This window comes from Macaca fascicularis, chromosome 12 (genome assembly GCF_037993035.2).
Source record: "Macaca fascicularis isolate 582-1 chromosome 12, T2T-MFA8v1.1".
NCBI lineage: Eukaryota > Metazoa > Chordata > Mammalia > Primates > Cercopithecidae > Macaca > Macaca fascicularis.
In genome coordinates, this window is record NC_088386.1 from 102,320,656 (window position 1) to 102,332,942 (window position 12,287).

A 12,287-nucleotide genomic window follows, 5' to 3' on the forward strand; every position below is an offset into this window, starting at 1 on the left:
ACTTGAGCTAGGTTGTAGGAGAAATGGAAAGGAATAGACATACTGAAAGACAGAGTCTTTAGGCCTGGGAGACGAGTAAATGTAGATAAGGGAGATTGAGATAAGTGAACAGCATCTTTCTGTGATTAAGGTCAGGACCATATTAATGAAAGCAACAACCAAACACTGTGACCCTGTGGCACAGAGTTTCAACAAAGAGATCCTGGAGCCAGAGAGCTTGTCCAGATTCCAGCTGTACACACCCTCACTAGCTTTGTAACATTGGACAAATCAATGTCTTGAGTTTTTTTTTTAGGTGGGTGGCGGGGGGATTGTGTGGACAGAGTCCTACTGTGTCACCTAGGCTGGAGTACAGTGGCAGGGGGGCTCACTGCAACCTCTGCCTCCAGGGTCCAAGCGATCCTTGTGCCTCAGCCTCCCAAGTAACTGGGATTACAGGTGTGGGCCACCATGTCCAGTTAATTTTTATATTTTTAGTAGCGATAGGGTTTTGCCATGCTGGCCAGGCTTGTCTAGAACTCCTGACCTCAAGCGATCCACCTGCCTCAGCATCCCAAAGTGCTGGGATTTCAGGCATGAGCCACTGCGCCTGGCCATAATCAATTAATAGCTCTCTACCTTGGCTTCTTTACGTGAAAGTGATGAATAATTATATCTATCTCATATGAAAAAACAAAAAGTGAGGAAATACATGCGAAGCACCTAGACCACTATCTGGCATAGAGTATGTACTTTAAAATATTAGCTGTTATTTGGGTATGGACCTGTAGTCCCAGCTACTCAGGAGGCTGAGGCAGGAGGATTGCTTGAGCCTAAGAGTTCAAGGTTGTAGTGCGCTGTGATTGTGCCTGTGAATAGCCACTGCATTCTAGCCTGGACCACATAGTGAGACCCCATCTCTGAAAAAAAATTAGCTGTTATTATTAATCTTTTTTTGTGCTATAACAGGTCCTTTTTTACTCTCATCTTATTTTAGTTTTCTGAGATCCTTATTTCTTTCAGTATGCATCCACCTATTGCCAAAATGCTGTTCTTGTTTTCACTGGGTCCTAAATTTGGGGGCTTTCTTAAGCCTGCCCTTCTATATTCTAGATCTTTCTTATTCTCTGCTAAGCTAATAATATTCTATGTTATTAATAGGCATTGATAGCTTCAATTTATCCCTCCCAGATGACATTTGCATTTTAACAAGAGTTTTCAAGGCCTTGACTCAAAGGAGTGAGTAATGTGGTTATTTTAGGTATCCTGGCAGAGGGAAATAGTCCTGGGGCTGGGAGAGCTTTCCTAAACTCTAAATTTATATCACGCCAGCAGCTGCCTACTCTGCTCACTCAGAATATAATGTGGGGGCTGTAGTGGTGGTCAGGGAACAAATTCAATCAATTAACTAGTATTTTTATCACCAGGAACTGTATTAGGTAGTGTGGGGAAGAAAATGAAGATTAATAATACTTGTTTCAAGAAATACATAATCTAGTTGAAGAAATCAAGATGTATAAACATTTTTTAAAAATCTGTTCTCATTGCCAAGGTCAAGACAGACCTGAGAACTTAGCCTACTGGTCAATATACTGGTGTGAGGTCCAGGGGGCCAGATCAAACCAGGGGGAAGATTACCTAGAAAGCTGCTCATAAGATTACATCACCACAGAGCTGAAGCAAGAGCAACTGCTTAGAAATGGAGCAGGGTCTGCAGTCAGAGCACACTGAAGAGGGAGATCCTGCACTGTTACGTGTCAGATGCAGGGGCTGCATGAAGAATTAACAGAAATTGAGAGCCTGGTGCAGGGCAGGTGAAAGGCAGGCGGAATCCACATAACCTGGAGGAGGATTTCTTTCAAATGAATTCTAACATGTCTTGCTTAGTGGGGGATGGGCTTCTTAAAGGAATCAAATCGGGATGAATAAATTACAAGATCTGTTTCCTCATTTGTGAAATGAGGAAGGATGAAATACATCAGCACTAAAGTGAAACTAAAGGCTAAGCTGATTAAGCCCACCAACACTAACCTGCTTTGCTTGCTTTTAATCCCTTACTTCTAGTTGATCTTAAAACTCCCACTAGCTTCCTTACAGACAACATCTCTGACTGTGGGTCATTATAGTAACGGCGTTTAACGTGGTTTTTCAGGAACTGTAGGAACGCTCTTGTTCAGCTGAAGTTGGTTGAGACCACTGACCCTTCAGCTGGGCCTGTGCAGGTGCCTATAGAGTGACATTTTGATGTCAGAGGACCAAAAATTCCACCCTCAGATCATGTTAATGCCACCATTTTCTGCATATGTGTCCTGTGAAAAGCATGTAGCTCAATTACATTTGCACAGAAACCCTAATTACCTCACATTTACTACCTGTCAATCACCTTTACCCATACTTTGGACCACCCAGATTTCTATCCCATAAGAACCCTCAAGCCCTATTTTTGGGGAAGTAGATTTGAAAGCTGTTGTCCTGCCTCCTTGCTTAGATGCCTTGTGAATAAAGTCTTTCTCTTTTGCAAAATTCTTCATCTCAGTGATTGACTTGCTGTGCGTGGGCAGAACAAAGCTGGCCAATAACCAAGTTTCTCCCAGCTCTAGGGACCTATAAGTCAATCATCCTAAAACCAGACAAGAAGGCAGTAATGAATAGCATTTAAATAAGCCATATAGACCCATGGTTTATGATTTGGTTTCCCAAACCATAGTCCACCAGGATTCTTTCATTCACCTGCTGTGAAATCTTTTAATGTTCTTACACTGTCACTTGAATCTGTTAAGAAAATGTAGATATTTTAGTTTTCCAAAACGTTAGTTGCCTGCTTTACAATTTCTTGCAAGGCAGGAGAAGGGAAAAAAAAAACAAAACAAACAAACAAATTTAGCCCAATTCAATGACTTAAATTATCTTTTGGATCTTTGGTCTTTCAGTTTTTACCCTTCTTCTCCCCTCATATGATCACCTCAATGGATGCAGAAAGAGCATTTGACAAAATATGTCTCTTGGTGTATTTGTTTATATAACCTTGTAGCATCGAGGGGAGGGGAGTCCTTGGTTCATACAGTGCCTTCTGGCTCCTTACTGTACCTCGTTGATGCCAGGCCCGAAAGCATTCAAAGCTAAAGCTATTGCCTAGTGTGATTTGATGCTGTGTAAACTCCTTGAGATTTGGTTATGACTTCCGTTTACCCCTGGCCCAAGAACCCTCCTCCCCAAACAACTTCTTCCCTGACTAGCACTTTCTCTTGTAACCACCAGCCAAGCTTTCAACTATAACTGAATCTCATCCAGGTCACATTTCCCAAACCATTCTCACCACTTGATTTACTTTGAGGAACTTGTGTCCCTGATGGATTGTGGGCAATTGACCAGGTGGTGGCATTCCAGATGTTCAGCGTGAAGCAGAACAAAAGCTTCCTTCTTGCTCACAAAGGTCCCCAACCTATCCGTGTTTCTATGTTTCCTTCCTTAGCTTCTTCATCCATTCAATGAATATACATTGAGAACCTACCTTGTGCTAGGCCCTCTGCTAGGTGATGGTGACATAATGGTGAACAAGACAGATAGTGTCCTTGCCCTCATGGAGTATATGTATAGGGTAATGGGGGAAACACATGATAAAGAGGTCAGCAAACAAGTTCATAAGTACAAATTTTTAAGTGCTTTGGAATATACAAATAGGATTCTGTAGTTGAAAATAATAAAGGAGACCTATTTTAGAAGAAGTGGTTTGGTGAAGGTTTTTCTGAGAAGACACTTGATTTGAGAAGGAAGAGAAGCAGCCAACTAAGTGAAGATGTGGAGAGTAATTCAGACTTAAGGACAAGCAAGTGCAAAGGTCCTGGATGGGAAAAAGTCTCCAGATGGATTGGAAAAGGATCCATAGATGTAAGATTTTCCTTCCATTCTCATAAGCAAATGACATAATCTTCAGGTATGACTAAGACTACCACATAGTCATGCTAAGGATTAAATAAGGCCCAGTTATTAAATAAGTTTGTAGTATATTTCAAAATTAGGTAGTGTGATGACTGGAGTTTTGTTCTTGCTCGAGATTGATTTGGCTCTTCAGGGATTTTTTTCGTGGTTCCATACAAATTTTTGAATTGTTTTATCTATTTTTGCAAAAAAGGTCATTGGAATTTTAATAGGGATTGCATTGAATCTATAGGTTGCTCTGGGTAGCATGGACTTTTTAAGAATATTAATTCTTCCAGTGCATGAACATGAGATATCTTTCCATTTATTTTTGTCTTCAATTTATTTAATCAATGTTCAACTCTGTCAATTTTTACTTCATATGTTTTGGTGGTCTCTTATTAGTTACGTAGCTGTTTATAATTGTTACCTTTTGCTGTATCAAACCTTTTATTATAATATCCTTCTTTGTCTCTTGTAAACTTTTTTTTACTTAAAATTTATTTTGTATGATATTAGCATATCCTCCATTGCTCTCTTCTGGTTACTATTTTCATGGAATATTATTTTCTATCATTCCATTTTCAACCTATTTGTGTCTTTGGATCTAAAATGAGTATCTTGTAGATAGTACATAGTTGGATCATTTTTTTAAATGCATTCTTTCAATCTCTGTCTTTGGAGAGTTTAATTCATTTACATTTAAAGTAATTACTGACTAGAAGAGTCTGACATCTATCAATTAGTTGTTTTCTATTTGTCATATACATTTTTGTTCCTCATGTCTTCTTTTGTGTTTAGTTGACTTTTTGTAGTGAAATGTTTACATTTCTTTCTCTTTTCCTTTTGTGTATGTTCTATAGCTATTTCCTTTTGGTTATCAAGGGGATTACATTTAACATCCTCAAGGCATATCACTCAAATTTAAATTTATTCCAGTTTAACCTCAATAATATACAAAATTTTTACTCTTTTATATCTGTATCCTTATTCTTTTTGTTGTTGATGTCACAAAATTATACCTTTAAACAATTACAATACATTGTATTATAAAAATAAATACTTTCAAAAATGCATGTCTTAAATTATGTAGAAAACAAAATTTGGAGTTTCAAACCAAAGTTACAATAATTATAAGTTTTAGATTAATAATTGCTTTTAAAATGTATTAATCTCTTAAATCATACAGAAAACAAAAAGTAGAATTACAAGCCATTGTTACAATAATACTAGCTTCTATAATGCTCATGTACTTACCTCAACTAAGACCTTTAGTTCTTCATATGGCTTCAAGTTACCATCTAGTGTTCCTTCATTTCATCCTGTAGGACTCCCTGGAGCATTTCTTGTAGGGCAGGTCTAGTGGTAATAAACTCCTTCTGATTTTGTTTATCTGAAATGTCTTAATTTCTTCCTCACTTTTGAAGGAGAGTTTTGCCAGATACAAGAGTCTTGGTTGACAGTTTTTTTTCTCTCAGCACTTAATATATCAGCCCACTTCTGCTGGCCTCTAGAGTTTCTCATGAGAAATCTGCTGAAAATCTTACTGAGGATTCCTTGTATATAAAAGTTGCTTCTCTCTTGCTGCTTTCTCTTTATTTTTGGCTTTCAGCAGTTTGATTGTAATGTGTCTCAATGTGGGTATCTTCGAGTCAATCCTACTTGGAATCAGTTTAGCTTCTTGAATGTTTATATTTATGTCTTTCATTACTTTTGGAAAGTTCTTGGCCATTATTTTTTCAAATAGTCTCTCTTCTCCTTCTCTCTGTTCTCCTTCTGTGACTCACACAATGTGTATATTGGTTAGCTTGATTGTATTGCACAGGTCCCTTAGGCTCTGTTAATTTTTCCTCAATCTTATTTCTTTGTGTTACTCAGTCAGTAATTTCTATTGTCCTATCTTCAAGTTTGTTGAGTTTGTTGATCCTTTCTTCTGTCTGCTCAAATATTCAAATCTGCATTTGAATCTTTCTAGTGAATGTTTCATTTCAGTTATTGTACTCTTCAATTCCAGAATTTCTTTGCAGTTTGTGTTTAGGTTTTCTATCACATTGTTGATATTTCCATTTTGTTTTTATACCATTTTCTTGACTTTCTCCATGTCTTCCTTTAGTTCTTTGAGTGTCTTTAAGACAGTTGTTTTAAAGTCTTTGTCTAGTAGATCTGCCATCAGGTATTTTCTAAGAACAGTTTCTGTTGGTTTATTTTTTTCTTTTGAATGAGCCATGCATTCCTGTTTCTTTATAAGCCTTGTGATTTTTTTGTGGAAAACTGACATTTTAATCTAATAGTATGTTAACTCTAGAAATCAGATTCTCTCCTTTCCTCAAAATTTGCTGTTTTTTTGTTTTGTTCTTGTTTGTTGTTTGTTGAATGTTATCTCTGTGCCAAGGATCAGACTGAAGCGTGAACTTAAGGGTATTCATAGGCCCTTTCTGAACCTGGGCCTTTCCCTGAGCGTGTACAGTGACGTTCTAATTTCCCTTATATATCCAGCTGCTTTTGAATGTCCTAGTCTTAAGTGCCTGGCTCCTAAAAAAAAGGAAAAAAAGAAAAATAAAGTGGCAGTGTTGTTGTTGAAATGGCAGCCCCTTAGTGCCCTGGAAGTCACTTCAGTCATGGGAGACAGGATTGCAATAATGGGGGGAGATGCACAAACAATGGCCACCTGCCTGTTTCTCTGCATCTCAGTGATCAGAAGCAGCAATCAGCAGGTAGAGCACAGACTCATGATATTTGGAAGACATGATCCTTTTTGCTCATCCTGGCTTCTGCAGCTTACATACAGGCTCTCCAGGAACATGTACACAGCTGTCTGCTGTGGGACTACACAGTGGGGGATGGGTAGCTGTTGTTATTATAAGAGCTGAAATTGACCAAAATTAACCTCAATTTACCATCCATGCCTTTTCCTAGAAGTTACAAGCCTTTAATAGATGCCAGAGTTCAAAAATTCTTATATCACACAGATTCTGCCAGTGCCATTGTTACTAGTTGAGGAGACAGATTTATGGTGCTTCCTACGGTGCTATCTTCCCAGAATCTTCTCTTCTCTCTCCTTCTCTCCTCTTAAGAATTACTACAAATTCAAATTTATAAAAGCAGAGCAAACATGGTGGCACATGCCACCTGTAATTGTCATTAGGCTGAGGTGGAAGGATTGCTTGAGCCCAGAAGTTCAAGACTAGCCCAGGCAACATAGTGAAACCCTGTTTCAAACGAAACAAAACAAAAAAACCAAATTAATAAAAGCAAGTCGAGCATTGTGGCTCCCATCTGTAATCCCAGCATTTTGGGAGACCAAGGTGGGTGGATCATTTGAGGTCAGGAGTTTGAGACCAGCCTGGCCAACATGGTGAAACCCCGTCTCTACTAAAAATAGAAAAATTGGCTGGGCATCATGATGCATGCCTATAATTCCAGCTACTCAGGAGCCTGAGGCAGGAGAATCACTTGAGCCCGGGAGGCAGAGGTTGCAGTGAGCTGAGATCTCACCATTGCACTCCAGCCTGGGCGACAAAGGGAAACTCTTCCCCCGACCAAAAAAAAAAGAAAAAAAAAAAACTCAAAAAACCCCAAAATTCATAAAAGCAGAGTACAATGTTCTTTTTAAACTTTATTTTTTATTTTGGGTCTTACTATGTTGCCCAGACTTGTCTTGAACTTCTGGCCTCAAGTGATTCTCCTGCCTTGGCTTCCGAAAGTATTGGGATTACAGGCATAAGTCATCACACCCAACTATCAGTGTTCACTTGAATTGGTAATGGCTTTTATTGTTATGCTCATATTCATTCATATAATAATATTTATTAACATGTATGAAAAATCACCATAGGTTTTTCATTTGTTTGATTTTTTTCTTGTTGTAATCTTGATTATTCTTCTCAAACTCTTTTTTCTGCTGAAAATTAGAAATGAGTGGGATAGAAGGATTGTTGTAAAAATGTTTGATAAGCGCCAATATAGCCCATAAATCAATGGCTGGATTGATATGGAAAAGCTTTAGGGTGATGTGGGGTACAAAAATCATGTAGAGGTTTAAGCTGCTATTTGAGTCTCCCACCACTTGGGAGAAGGCTAATCTGGCAAGAATTGTGGTTCCTGGGACTAGAGATGGAGTAGGGACTCCCAACCCAATTCAGTGGTAAGTTTGAAATCAGAGAAGGGCATAAAGCTGAAAACAGTTGTACAGTAGTACTGACATTGAAGGTGTTGTAAGGCAAGCTCTAGGGGCAGCTGAAGGGAGCTGGAGGCAGCAAGGACAGCCAGTTTTGAAACAGGAGTCATAGCTTCTGTGGTCTCACATTCTTTGCGTAGCAGTCAGAAGCTTTGGCTAGGCTGGATACTGCGAGTGTATTAAGAGTAGAACCAGACAGTATTACTTGCTTTCTTATTCTCCTTTAAAACTATCTGGGCTATCAGCTTCCCCTGCTCTGTCTCCATGCCTTTGCTTAATTGTATGCAGAAAGTCAAGTTATTGTGATCAAACTAGCTGACATAAGGGTAGGTAGACTTCCTTGTGTGTTCTTTGCTAACCTCACCATCTGACAGTCAGCATGCTGTCAACTCTCCATTATCCGGACTGCTGAACCACTGCAATTGAGCAATCATAAATCCTGAAATATCCCCATAGAGTAAGACTTTGGATATCCTGGTCAACCTCTGGAGAAGCAAGACTAAAGACAGGCTACTTCCTTGATCCTGGGTGTCCATATGCAACTGTATTTAGCATAGAAAGTCTTGGAGTTTGCTAGTTTTCTCCTGGAAACACAGCTGCAGTCTCTCCACTCTTAATTTTGAATGTTGTGCTTAGAGCAGAACCACCTGTCTCTGTATCTGTATTTTCTTTCCAAAGAGCTGAGTGATTGCCTAGAACAGCTGTGGGTATTTGTGTTTTATTTTTATAAACCCTAAGCAACTGAGTGAAAAGCAAAGCCGATTATGTCATTGAGTCCTTTAATATGTATGAACAGGAAAGCAGAAAACTGAGTTAGCCATAGCAAATACAAGGTTTACAAAGAAGAAGAAACACTGAATTTTGCTGGGGAATCAATGAACAAGAGGCAAAATGTTTGCATTTTGGGGAAAGACTTTTTATTTTATCTTCATTCAGATAAATGATCTTTACACGACGTCTTTTTAAATCCTGCAAACACTGAATTTATCACAAGATGTAAGAGAAGTATAGTGGAGAACATGCTACATAGAAGTCTGGCAAAGAGAGTCAGGTTTTTATGTGCACCAACCCCTACACATTTGTTTGTTCCTCTTTGCTCTGTTTAAAATAACTTCCTCTTTGTCTTTGAATTGTATAGCGTTTAAATGCCACTGTAAAGTTAAGCCTCCACTCTGAAAACTTATTTGTGCTATCAAAACATTGTCAAGAATCTAGATATCGCAAGAACAGAAAACCAAACACCGCATGTTCTCACTCATAGGTGGGAACTGAACAATGAGATCACTTGGACTCCGGAAGGGGAACATCACACACCGGGGCCTATCATGGGGAGGGGGGAGGGGGGAGGGGGGAGGGATTGCATTGGGAGTTATACCTGATGTAAATGACGAGTTGATGGGTGCTGACGAGTTGATGGGTGCAGCACACCAACATGGCACAAGTATACATATGTAACAAACCTGCACGTTATGCACATGTACCCTAGAACTTAAAGTATAATAATTAAAAAAAAAAAAAAAAAGAATCTAGATAGCTAGAGCCAGATTTCTGGCATTCATGCCAAATGCCAGAGGATCTTTGGCTACTGACTATCACTGGAGAGTCTTTAGGTCAGTGTAAGTGAGAAGATCACCTTATTTAGTATTGTGTAGCAACTTACTTGGAATTACAAGTCTTTTGGATCCTTGAGGGCTACATTTTGGTGTTGTTGTTGTTGGTGGTGGTGGTGGTGGTGGTGGTGGTAACATTTCAATAAGTCAACCAAGTGGAATTTCTAATCTTAATATGGCAACCCATAGAATCCTTCTACCTAAAAAATTGTCACAAAATTTAGGGTATTTTATTCTCTTCTTTTCCTTACTTCCCTTCTTATTTTAAGGTGAATCCAGTTTATCTCAGTTGCATTTTTTTCTCCTTCAATATAAAAATGCTATAAAATTATTATTTCTAAAACTTTGGAAAATATAGAAAAACTAAAAATAAGAACAATCCTATTCCCAAGGGCAGGTGTTGTGAGTGTCTCTCTCAATCCTGGCCCAGGTTTGTTTTTATTTTTGTTTTGTTTCATAATTGTGACCATATTGTATGTATGATTTTGTTTTTGTGAAAATTAGCACTGTCATAGGATTTCTCCAATATTATTAAAATTATGTAAACAATTCTTACTCTTCCTGTTTCATTTCTTCTCTTCCCTTCCCTTCTCTTCTTTAAAAGTGTTTATTGCCTTCCCTCTTTCCTTAATCAAATACCATTAAGAAGACTTCTGCTTTTGGACAAGACAGAATAATAAGAACGGGGTTTTTCCTCTAGCGTATTAGGAGGTGGTGGTGTGAGTTCAAGCACGTCATGGCAATTAGAGTTCATGAGACATAATACCAAAGAAGAGAGGTCTGCACAGAGAGAAGGCTCTGGAGATCTGAAGAGCATCCCCTTTGAGTTTTCATCTGAGAACTGAACAGCATGTGTGTGTGTCAAGAAACTACTCAAGTTTTCTAAGAGGAAGAATCACTGGGGTTCACATAGGGCTTGGAAGAGTTTGTATTCCCACATGCCAGAGTGGATAGAACTCATAATTTGTGAATGTTAGATAGTATATTCAGAAGGATAATGTCTCAACAGTGGGATGAAATTAATCCTAGGTTAAAAGCTGCTCGGATCCTGGGTAAAACAAGTATAAAAGCAGGTCTCAAAGGATCAAACTGTTTCCAAGTAATTTAATTCCAAGAACAAAGCTCAAGAATATTTACAGAAATATAGAAAAAATCCAGTACCTAACAAGATAAAATTAATGATGTCTGGGATCCAATAAAAATATTACCAAATATGCTAAGCAGCAGGAAATATGAGCCATAATGAAAAAAAGCAATCAATAGAAAGAGACTCAGTAGTAATATAGATGACAGAATTAAATAACATTAAAACAGATACTGTAATTATATTTCTTATGGTCAAGAAGGTAGATTATATCCTGAGTATGTTAAAAAGGGACATGAAAGATATTTTTTAACTGTATTTTTAAAACTGTTATTTAACTATAAATCAAACTTCTAGAGATAAAAATATAATACCTGAAAGAAAAAATACATTGGATGGAATTAACAGCAGATTAGTCACTTTAGAAGGAAAGATTAATGAACATAAAGGCAGAGCAATAGAAACTATTCAAAAGGAAGCAAACTAAAAAGACCAATAAAAGTGAATACAGCCTCAGGGAGTTCAGGGCAAGTTTAAGCAGCCTAATACACACATAATGGGAGTTCCCAAAGGAAGTAAGTGGGAACAGGAAAAAAAATAATGGCTAAAACTTTTCCAAGTCTAATGAAACCTCTAAACCACACAGATTCAAGTAGCTCAGTCAATGCCAAGTATGAGAGACATGAAGAAAACTATGCTAAGTCACATCATAATCAAATTGGTTAAAACTAGTAATAAAGAGAAAAACAATAAAAGCAACCAGAGAAAAAGGACACATATGGAAAAAAGAATGAAGATTAGAATTATCACAGACTACTAACCAGAAACAATGCATGTTACAAGACAGTGTACAAACATCTTTAAAATACTTAAAGAAAAAAACTGTCAACTTAGCATTCTCCAGCCAGCAAAAATATGTGTCACACAGTAAAGGTGTATTGAACATATGGTTACCATGACATATCAATTTTATTCCTAGGTTTGTATTCACACAAAACTTGTACACAAATGTTCATAGCATTCCTAATGATTAAAAAGTGAAAACAATTCAAATGTTCATCAAGTAATAAACGAATAAGTAAAATATGGTACACCCATACAATGGAAAATTACTTGGCAATAAGAAGAAATGAAGTACTGATACATGCAACATGGATGAACCCTGGAAATGTTATGGTAAGTGAAAAAAACAGTAAAAGGTGACTGACTATTTTATGATTCCCCTTATGTGAAATATCCAGAAAGCAAGTCTGTAGTGACACAAAGTAGACTAACAGTTGTTTAGGGCTGGAGGTGGGAGGAGAAAATGGAAAGTGCCAGATAAAACAAGTTAGGATTTCTTTATGGAGAACAGAAATGTGGCAATGGATGCATAATCTTGTGTATATCCTAAAAATATTGAAATATACATTTTAAAAGGGTGAATTGTATGGTATTTGAATTATATCTCAATAAAACCATTAAAATGATGATAAAGGTGAAATATTTTTTCAGATATAAAAAGCTGAAAGATTAATCA